General features: G+C 29.9%; 1 pseudogene; it reads right to left on the minus strand.

Annotated features, from left to right (window-relative positions):
* The window catches only part of LOC115878965, a 67,461-nt pseudogene that overhangs the window by 20,688 nt on the left and 34,504 nt on the right, over window positions 1-12,269 (minus strand).

Here is a 12,269-nt window from a genome sequence, read left to right on the forward strand (position 1 = left end):
ATTCAAATAGGTTTCGGTAAGTTTTACATAGTAACATGTTAAGTTATTGTTGTATACACATAAATATAATATTTAATAAATGTTTGTAGTTACTTTGGCAATATGCTCTGGCTTCCTGGAAAGATCCTCCCCTGGTAACACCAAATTCGTAGCATGTTCTGGCGAAAGCAGCAAGTTGGGCTTCTTCCGGAGCGTCTTTTGGTGCACATCTATCTACTGAAAATTCTGAAACAAAAATAAGCAAATTAATTTCTGTCATCTTATTAGAACTACCGATTTTTTTAAAAGAATGCTAAAATTAATAATAAAATAAAAAATAAAATAAAAAATAAATAAAAAATAATAGTAACATTGAATTGTCAAATAATATCAATCACTGTGCGTGAATATAAATAGAAGGTAAGCAATAGTATAATTATAGTTTTACTGATAATTAGTAGGTAGTTTTAATAAGCCGTATTAAATTAATTAATTAATGAGATTATGGCATTCGAAAAATGATAAATGTAATGTAACAAAAAGCAAATTTTATAATTATAGTTGTAAAATAATAATTGTTATTAAAGTGTATTATGGAAAAAATAGTTTTGGCCATTGAAAGTGTAACAAAACATAAAGTGTAGTGTAACAAAACATAAAGAGACAAAAACTACTTTAATTTATGATATACAGGATGTTCCATATCAGAGCGGAAAAATAATATCTTTTTTTGACTCACCCTGTATACAAATTGTATTTTAGTCTATTTAATGTATGATGAGTTTTGAAGAAAACAATATGGTAAAATATTTCAAGTTTAAAAGTATAAATAATTTGTAATTACATTTTTTTTCAGAAATCTTTTAATATGTAGAAACCTTAGCCTAACAGTTGTCACATTTTGAAAACCACTGTATATAGAATAATGATTTTATCGCATTTTTGACATGGAAATTTTGTAAGAGAATTACTCAGAAAAGAAATACAACATTGTATTTAAAAACTACAACTTGTCTAAAAATATGTTTTAATCTATACTAATATATAAAATCGTTAAGTGACTGACTCACTGATTAATCACGATCCTGCTCAAACCACTCAACGTAAGAAGCTCAATTTTGGCACACAGGTTGATTCTAGGGTGTAGAGGTTCGATAAGAAGGGATTTTTCGAAATTCCAGTTCCAAGGGGGTGAAACCACCCCTCAAATATTACAATATTTTTTATTTAAAAAACTGTCAAGTTTCCGAAAAAACGCTTAAACGCTTAAACATGTATATTTTATTTTGTTTTTTTACATATTTTAAGATTTTTTAAAAATGTATACAGGGTGTTTAGAAAAATCTGGTCATTGATTAATCACGATCCTGCTTAAAGCGCTTGACGAAAAAGCTGGTTCTTGGAAAACGGATTGACTTTAGGATGTGGAGGTTCGATAAGAAGGGATTTTTCTAAACTCGAATTCTAAGGGGGTGAAATCACCCTTCAAATATTAGAATATTTTTTTATTTAAAAACCGGTGAGTTTTTCGGAAAAACTCTTAAACACGTAAATTTTATTTTGTTGTTTTACATATTTTAAGATTTTTTAAAAATTTATACAGGGTGTTTCATAAAATATGACCATTGAGTAATCACGATTCTGCTTAAACTGCTTGACGTTTAAAGCTGATTTTTGGCAAACGGATTGACTGTGGGGTGCAGAGGTTCGATAAGGGGGTGTTTCTTGAATCTCAAATTCCAAGAGGGTGCAAACGCCCCTCAAATATGACAATATTTGTTATTTAAAAAACGGTTAGTCTTTCGGGAAAAGGCTTGAACACGCATAATTTATTTTGTTTTTTTTACATATTTTGAAATATGATTAATTCGACGTGAACGAAGTCGCGGGCACACGTTAGTGTTTTGAATAAAAATTTTATATAAAACCGTCATATGGACGTTTTCAAGTACATTGAGTCATCCTGTATATATCTTCATTAGATATCTTTAAATAATATATTTTTTTAATATACCTCACTCATAAAAACTATTTAAAATATACAAAAAAACGTAGTTTAAACTTATCACCTGTAAATGGTTTGAGAAAAAAATATAAGTACTCAATAATAGCAACAGTGTGAAGGCCTAATATAATTACAACATTGTACGTCTAGGTTAAGTCTTGTTTCTTTTTTGTTATAAAAATGAATAAATGTATTTGTATGAAAGAATTTTAAATGGATATATTTAAATCTTATATTCAAGGTTATGGAGAAGGGCACAGAAAAAACAGTAAAATATTATGGCCAAGAGTAATACAGTCTCTATTGGGTATTAATAATTTGTAGGAAGCACATATTTAACCAAGGGCGTTTTCACGTAAGTTACTTTTGTTAAAAATGAAAAATATTATTTTAATTATTTTAAAATAATTATGCTTAGTACAAAAATTAATATAATTTGGTATTGTTTAAAATATTAGGTATCTCTTACAGTGATTTTTTTTGGAAATTAAATATTTCAGTACCTCGCATTTTTTTCCATATACAGAGTGTCCTAAAAAGGTCGTAAATTGATTAAAAATCCACCAAGATGCCAGTTTTAAATATAAAAAAAATATATTTTGACATCTTAATTGTCCTGATTATAAAGAAAAAGAAATACTTTTCATTATCTTCAAGAAAGTAAATCATCTTCTAATTCTTTTGAGACTTATACTGTTTACACCCTGTATAATGCATATTTTTGGACCCATACGTTACTCTATGAGTGGGATTGTCCTATTTTATCTTCAGCAGCTATCTATATGCAGTAGAATATTGTAATTACTTATGTGTAACATACTGTATAGATTTCAATTCTTTTCGATATTGCTGTATGTTTTTAATTGTAGAGGGTGTGCCTTATTAAAATACTAATATTTAAGAGGATATTTTTAATTTAAGAGATACATTCTCAAAAAAAGCTTCATTATTATTATGTGTTTTAAATATCTTAACTTTTGAGATACAGGGTAGTAAAATGTTCTAAAAAAAATATTTTTCATGATAACTTAATTTTTTTAAAGCAAAACCTAAAGTCGGATGAAATGAAGAGATGAAAATTAGTTAGAAATGAATGAAGATGTTGAAAATAATGTTTATGTTCGGAGAAGCCAGTGGTATACCATTTTTTCTTTTTTCTCATTTTCAAAATATTCAATATAAACACACGACGGACACCACTGGTTGTCCTATAAATTGTACATCAAAAACGCCATTTTAATGCATATAAGACTTCAAGATTCATAAAAAAATATATATATATATATATATATATATATATATATATATATATATATATATATATATATATATATATATATATATATATATATACATATATATATATATATATATATATATATATATATATATATATATATATATATATATATATATATATATATATATATATATATATATATATGTATATATATAATATATATATATATATATATATATATATATATATATATATATATATATATATATATATATATATCACAGTATCATATTATGAAAAAAAATTAGAAAATTTTACCATGTTTAGGACATACTTATATAAAGATTTTTTTAAGAATAGGTTCAAGAATCACCCCCTTAAATACCAGCATGTCATTAAGGAACATTCTAAATAGTATACCTGCTGTTACAGAAAATAAGTGCAATATAGAATAGAAAAAATCTCAAAATTAACGAGAGCAAAGTGTATTGGAGAATATTGACCATAAAAAATATAACACACAGTATTTTATATGCCGGAAATAATGTTAACAGTAAGAGTAATATTTATATATTTTACACCATTCAAACTTTGAATGTTTTTACTTTCAAAACCATACTTTCCATTGTCATATTTGTTTTTTTTCTGGTACTACTTGTGATCTCGTAAGACAGTCTAATTTTAGATGCAGCCAATTCAGCATGAAGGTTATAATTAATTTGAGAAAATATTCTCGCTCTGATTGGTCGTATGTCGAATGTTACCGACATGTTAAAATTATATAAAAATAATGATGTGATTGCTGTAACTCTACTCAAGTTATATTTGTTACATTTCAATTGTAAATAATTTTTTTCGTAGAGATTTCAACAATCATATATCCTTGTTTATATATAGAAACCTTCTAAACTTTAACTTAACTCTGAAAAAATATACAGTAAAAATTATTTAGTTTTATATTAGAGTATTGAAAAAGGGGTTCGTGGTCCATGTGGCTGTTGATGTCTCCAATGTTTTTCATTAAACATATGTTTATATACTACTTCCAAGAAATGGTTTTGTTTCTACTGATTTTTGAAGTGTTATTAACTAAATCAGCCAAAAAATAAAAAAAATATTTATATATTTTGATTTTTTTTAAATATTTTTCTTTTAAAATGAGTATACATATTATATTTAATAGTTCTTAATACTTCTTTGCAACATTATTATTTCAATATACACCAACATAATAAGATAATTCCAATTTCTAGTATACAGGGTGTAAATAAATAAATGCGAAAGAAATTACAGAACATACAGGGTGGCCCATTAGTGCGAGGAAGTCGAATATCGTCGTTGTTGACAGAGATAGGAAAAAAAGTTTAGTATAAATGTTACATGATTTAAAAATATGCATATTCTAAAAATATCTTATTACATACAGGGTATCCCAAAAAAAAGAATGATGAAGTTGTAAGTTTTTTTTTTAAATCGTAATCTCCAATTTTCTGTACAAAACTGGATGCAACTCTATACTATTTTCATTTAAAGGAATATGCGATATTGCCATACTATTTCTTATTTACTAAAACTTTGCAATTGCCCGAAAAATACATTTTTACTTACCATCAGTAGTGAACACCTCAACCTCACAAAGAGATAATGAACCTTCTACACCAACAAGTTGCAGAAAAACGTACTGGCCAATGAGAGATCTTGCACAAGTAAACGTCTTTGTAGATCCTTCATCTGAAAAAAATCAACATAAGAAGAAAGTATTAGAGACAGTGTTAAAATTACACTAATCAAAAGATTTACTCCTCATAGCATTAAAATAGTTCTTCATAATTACTTTCATATTTATACCTCCTTTCACAATATAATTACTTTAAATTAATAGGTTCAAATGAATCAGAAATAAACAAGAATACATGATTACCAGGAAGTGATCGGAAAATCACTACAATCAGCATTATTTTAACATCGTTCAATGATTTTAACATCACGATATTTCAAACCATACGTTTTTCATATAAAAAATAGATGATCTCAACAAAATAATGGAAAAAAAACACACCACTAGTCTGCATATCGTGCAGATTGGTAATTAAACCAGAAAAAGGATTTCCTAAATGATGTAATTCATTTTTTTTTCAAAAAAAGACTTATTAATGTATTTAATTAGGGTGTTCATTGTTAATTACCACAGAGCATGGATGAGATTTGCATCAGAATGAGAGGAAGTAACTAACGCTATTAAGTTATTTTTGTCTGCAATTAACTACAGTTAAATGTGACATAAAAACGAGTTGTATTGTTAAAAACTGGCATCTTTAGAGGTAGTGCTTTAATTATTAACAATTTTTGATAATTATATAAACAAAAAACATTTTTTTGTTTATATAATTATAAAAAAATTGTTTGAAACAAATAGCATGTTCTATTCGGAGTAAAAATGTACTTTTTGTCCAACGTACAGCCCCTTTACAAATGTATCATTTTTGCTCCTAATAAAACAATATACCGTATGATCGAAAAAAAAAACGCCGTCAGCGGTGGCTATGAAATGAAGATACCTCTCCTTTTATAGGTAAATTTATATGGAAAATGTCATAGATCCTCATTTCCCAGCCAACTAGACGCCGTTTTTTTTTCGATCATACGGTACTATTAAAAAGGCCTAAAACAAAAAAATTAAATAAATTGTTATTAACAAGTACCTATAGTTCCCGGGAACCAAGCACATAAAGGGTTCCTCTGCAAATCAGTACTGCTGTTCCCACTCTGATCTCCAAGTCTTGTAAGGGTTGATGACCACAACAACCCCTAGTAGTCACCCTGACCACTTTAACGGGGTACGGCCTCAAAAGGTCCACTTGCCACCAAGGACTGGCCTCTTTTTGAGTTTCTGAGCATTTTTTGCTGTCGTGTTCTGTACTGCGTTCGCCATCGTTGGCATTTAGAGCACTGCCACCTCTAACTGTAGTGGACTGGTTTGCTGGCTTACGGAAAGCTATATTAACACCTGAAAAATAAACATTTTTCAAGTTAGATCACGTTGCTTTTGTGAATTTTTTGAGTTTATTTGGAAAAAACATTGTATTCCGATGTTCAAAAAAGATTTTTACTTGTTTTCTCCAAAATGGAATTTAAAGACAAAAAATAGAAAGAAAAAAACACAGAATGATATTTTCCTAATTTTAAAACTCTCTAACATGTATAACATCTTAAATAGTGAATAAAAATAAACTTTGAGGGAGTGGTTCCTTTTGAAGAAGTAGGCTTGTGTCCATCAGCAGATTACCATAAGCTGAAGAAGTATGATTCTTGGAATAAGGGACATAAATTCAGTATAAAATAATATAATTCGCTCTAAAAGAATATATTAATACCAAATTATAAGGAGAAAATATTGTGGAGCTGGTCCCTTTTGAAGAAGAAGTAATCTGTTTACCAGCAGTTTACCATAAGCTGAAGAAGTATGATTCTTGGATTGGAGGGCAAAAATTTGATATGGGATATTATAATTATAACCAAAATAATAAATTTAAACCTAATAATGACGAAATAACCTTGAGGGACTAATTTCTTTTGAAGCCAAAGGCTTGTGTCCATCAGAAGTTTACCATAAGCTGAAGAAGTATAATTCTTGGAATAACAGGCATAAATTCAGTTCGAAATAGCATTATTATCACTAAGAGAATATATTAATACCTAGTTATAACAAAAAAACCTTGTGGGGCTGGTCCCTTTTGAAGAAGAAGGCTTTTGTCCATCAGAAGTTTACCATAAGCTGAAGAAGTATGATTCTTGAGGTGAGGGGCAAAAATTCAGTATGGAGTATTATTATTATCCCCAAAATAATAAATTAAAACCTAATTATAACGAGAAAACCTCGTAGAACAACAATAAATCTTTATTAACAAAAAATCCAGCTATATTCTCAGGATTTTACAAAAAACATGCCGTCTATTATTATGCGGCTGTACTTCTATGATGACCTTGTATAATCTAGGTGTAATAATTAAGACTGTAACAGGTATGTGCGTTCTTTCCCACCCAAAACACCTACGCAATGATTATTTAAGCATCTAATAAAAACATTTTCACAATTCTTACACTACTCTCTCGTGTAAATTCTTCAAATATATTTAAACCATGTTTTCTGAAAAAAATAATACGTTTTTTTTGTTATGCCGAAGGTTTTTGTACTGATTTTATTTTAGTTTTATTTAACTTTGTATTGAGTCTATCATGGAGTTGTTATGGAAGAAACTTAATCATATTGAAATTCCGTTGCAAAACCAGGCGAACCAGACCGGTAAACTACGGTAAAGAGCGGTTCCTACGGTTGGCGTTTTCTAAATTTCAATACCTTTATTATAAAATTTATCTTTTATGTATTTTTAATGTACCTATTCTCTGCTTTTACGTTTGCTTCGTCTTTCAATGGAGTTTAATTAAAAATTACTTTATTAATAAACTGTTAAACTCGTTAGACAGCTCAAGTGACGATTTGTAGGTCCAATATTAAAACAGATCAATAATAAATAAACAAATCTAATCAATATTTATATTTTTATAGCTTAAAAAACATTCACGATTACTTGTTGTCTTGTTTTTCATGTTTTCCTTAAATGTTCCTGACTTTAAGAAACAATGGCTGCATGATAAGTTTAAATGGTCCTAAAAAGTCTTTCTATTTAGATAATAAAATTTATTTACGTGGATGCAATCTGGAATATGTACAAAAATCCAAAAAGTATGATCAGACAGGGGAAGTTCCTATCGGAATCCTTCCTGACATCTAAAGGACTTAGACAGGGGTGCAGTTTATCACCTACCTTATTTAAAATATATATCCAGGAGGCATTGAAAAACTGGAGAAGGAAGAGTAGAGCTCTGGGAATAGAGATTGACAACCACTTCTATCGACCTTGTTCTTTGCAGACGACCAAGTTATTGTTGCAGGTTGTGAGGAGGATGCCGACTATATGTTCAGGAAACTTGAGGAAGAATACGACAGATGGGGACTCAATATCAACCTCACAAAAACCGAATACCTGAAAGTAGGAGAAGAACAAACTGAAGATCCTGAACAACACATACATGAAATTAAAAGGTGTAGCGAATATAAATATTTAGGAAGTATTATATCTGAAGAAGGGAACTCCAAGAAAGATATACATAGTAGAGTTCAACAAGGTAAGAAAGTAATCCGTCTTTTAAACCATCTCCTGTGGTCAAATAAAACATCCATCCAAACAAAGATAAGGATTTACAAAGCAATCGTAGAGCCAATTTTAACATACGGTGCCGAATGCTGTCAATTTACAGCAAAAGAAAGAAGGATGGTCGAGTCAGTGGAGATGGACTTTCTCAGAAGAGTATGTCGCATATCAAGGATGGCACACATTAGAAATGAGGAGATCAGGCAAAGAACAAGGCGAATATATACCAGCACCGACAACATCGAATCGAGACAGCTACTATGGTATGGGCACGTAAAAAGAATGGGAGAGGAAAGATGACCAAAAAGGGCAATGGAGTATCGTCCCCAAAGCAGAAGGAAAAGAGGAAGACCTACAACTACGTGGTTAGATGGAGTAGACCAGTACATGAGAGACAGAGCTATTAACCAGGAAGAATGGCAAAATCGAGCAATATGGAGGTCGAAATGCGGGATGCGGCAGAAGCTGTAGGACCCCCGCTTTATGTATATAAATTTATTTACCTTTACTGCCTACCCCCGTTGCTTTTGGCTGTAAATACAAAATATTATTACAAATTTTAGAAATTAAATGAGAATTTCACTCGAACTTCCAATATTTGCTTGATTTGTGTCACATAAATGACATTGACTGACAAACAAAACCAGAAAAACCAGCCTTCTTGCGCTGGTTAGTTTGGTGCCAGCTATAACCGAATTTTTCAGGTACCGTATTCCGTAATAAGAAAACTTTCAAGAACCGATAGAAACGGAACATAAAACCATAACCAAGGCAAGCAACGGAATACACCCTATAAGTGTTCTTACCACAAAATGGTAGGTCTCCTGTCCACTGCCCCGATGAAGAACACGATATTTGTGTATTTCCGAAAGTTTCGTATCCTTCATCACACCTGTACGACGCGGTGGTACCCGGTGCCAAAGCTGGCGAGCTCAAGGTCATGCGAGCGTTCAACGGCACGGGTGGATGGCCACATTTTGTATCTGAAAAATAGAAAAAAAAACAGATATAAGTAGGGTGTTATGCTGAAATGGACGTAAAAGGTTTTAAAAGCGAGTTTTAAAAAGTAAAAATGTTTTGTTTTGGTTATCTGGTGTCGTTATACCAATCTGAGAAAGAAGTTTATGTAAAAGAATATGGATAAAGCAACAAAAAACAATTGCAATTAAAATATTTTTGAAGTTCTGTATAGGTATATAAATCTTCTAAACTGGGTCTCAAAATTACATTTTTTTAAAGCAATTTGAAAATTACCATAGAAAAACTTTCTAAACATTCACCATAATCTATTTATTATTTTATCATATTTTAATAGAAACCACTACCGTGTAAATGTAACATTCTATACCTTGACTGACCCAACCGATCAACTCTAATTACCACCCATAAGGAAGCTTTCTCTCGAACCATGTGTTTATTCAATGAAATCAACTATGTATATCAAATTAATGACATTAATCATATTTTTACGATCAATTTTTTCAATCATATCAAATAATGCCGTTATTAGTTGCAATAGCCGACAAATCGTTTAGGTAAATGTACTGAAAAATGTGTTAATAATAAATTATGAATTTCTGTTTCCTGAAAAACTATTGATTTAAGCTAATGCCCGGTTTTTAGACATGTGCAATGTGTTTGATGATGTAAAACAGGAAGAGACGTTTTGAAAAATGACAGGAAATATTAGGAAATATTGTATAAAACGGTAAACATCATATAACTGGTATTAAAAATCTTATTTTTTCCAAAAACATAAAGGTAAAATACTGAAAATATACAGGACATTCTCGTTAGTGCCGAATTTATGGTACTAGTGATATCTTCGTATATCTATAGATTATTTATGCAAATTTATACAGAAATTGAATTTAAATTTAGCAAGGATCTGAATACTTAAGTACATTTTGTTGGTAATTGTGTCTTAACTGTTCTTTTTGTTTGCTTCTGTTGTTCTGGTGACCTATAAACTAAGTTTTATTTAGTATTTTATTTGTAAACTGTTGTTAGATAAAAGAAAATTGTAGTGGTATTTAACACTACAGTAAACTTTGTCAACTAAACCGGAGACTTCTATTCTAATATATAAAATCCTTCAGTGACTAACTCGATGATTAATCACGATCCTGCTCAAACCACTCAACGTAAGAAGCTCAATTTTGGCGTACAGGTTGATTCTAGTGTGTAGAGTTTCGATAAGAAAGGATTCTGCGAAATTCCAGTTCCAAGGGGGTGAAACCACCCCTCAAATATTACAATATTTTTTATTTAAAAAACGGTCAAGTTTCCGAGAAAACGCTTAAACACGTATATTTTATTTTGTTTTTTACATCTTTTAATTTTTTTTAAAAATGTATACAGGGTGTTTCGAAAAATCTGGTGATTGATTAATCACGATCCTGTTTAAAGCGCTTGACGTAAAAAGCTGATTTTTGGAAAACGGATTGACTTTAGAGTGTAGAGGTTCGATAAGAAGGGAATTTTCGAAACTCGAATTTTAAGGGGGCGAAACCACCTCTCAAATATTAGAATATTTTTTATTTAAAATCCGGTGAGTTCTTCGAAAAACTCTTAAACTTTGTTGTTTTACATATTTTAAGATTTTTTAAAAATTTATACAGGGTGTCATAAAATATGACCATTGAGTAATCACGATTCTGCTTAAACTGCTTGACATTTAAAACTGATTTTTGGCAAACGGATTGACTGTCGGGTGTAGAGGTTCGATAAGGACGGATTTCTCGAATCTCAAATTCCAAGAGGGTGAAAACGCCCCTCAAATATTACAATATTTGTTATTTAAAAAACGGTTAGTCTTTCGAGAAAACGCTTGGACACGCATAATTTATTTTGTTTTTTTTTACATATTTTGAAATTTTTTAAAAAATCATACAGGGTGTTCCAAAAAGTTGGGTAATTGATTAACCACGATTCTGCTTAAACTGCTTGACGTAAAAAGCTTATTTTTGGCAAACGGATTTTTTGAAAGTCAAATTCCAACGAGATGAAACTACCCCTCAAATATTACCAAGTTACATAATAATATCGCCATTTTTTCTCATGCTGACATAAATGTGAGAAAAATTTATCCAGTTTGTATGTTAATGGAAATTCTTGCTTTGCTTTATCATCACCATTACAAATGATTAATTCGACGCGAACGAAGTCGCGGGTACACGCTAGTATTATAATATTTATGTAATATTGGTTAGCCTTTCATGTAGATTTTATGGGCAATACTTGCAAATAAAATTAAATGTCTTGGTGACAAACGAAAGGTAAAAATCAGTGTTATAGAACTCAAGCCAGCTCGAAGGTCGAATTATCTGGGTGCGGTACTTCTATAGGTACCACCTCTATTTAAAACTGAATTAATCCTACTTGTCCTGTCCCAGATCAAGGTCAAAAAAATGCAGGAAGTTACCATTCTGTTTGCTTCTTAACAGGTATTGTTACAGAAGAGATAAAAATATCGGTTACTATTGTATATGGCCAGTCGAGGATTAACTGAAATGTAAATAGTTATAACAATAAGAAGTTATTGTTGATATTGTTGTATTGAAAACAGATTTGGTGTTAGTGGGATGCAAATATTTTTGAAGATTTATTATTTAGCAATAATAAATTAATTTTAATTTTAAAACATTTTTGATACTTAATATATACTACGACAGTTAATATAACCAAAAAAATTAATTACAATATTATAATTATTATTACTTTCTATATCCTGCGTATTTTGCATGAAAAAAAGGAAGAATTTTGTATTTTTAACAGAATATCTTTGGAGAAAGTGTGTAGGTTTGAACGTTCTAATGGTCTCACATCTGAG

The sequence above is a fragment of the Sitophilus oryzae genome, unplaced genomic scaffold (genome assembly GCF_002938485.1).
Source record: "Sitophilus oryzae breed Bouriz unplaced genomic scaffold, Soryzae_2.0 scaffold_154_pilon_pilon, whole genome shotgun sequence".
Lineage (NCBI taxonomy): Eukaryota > Metazoa > Arthropoda > Insecta > Coleoptera > Curculionidae > Sitophilus > Sitophilus oryzae.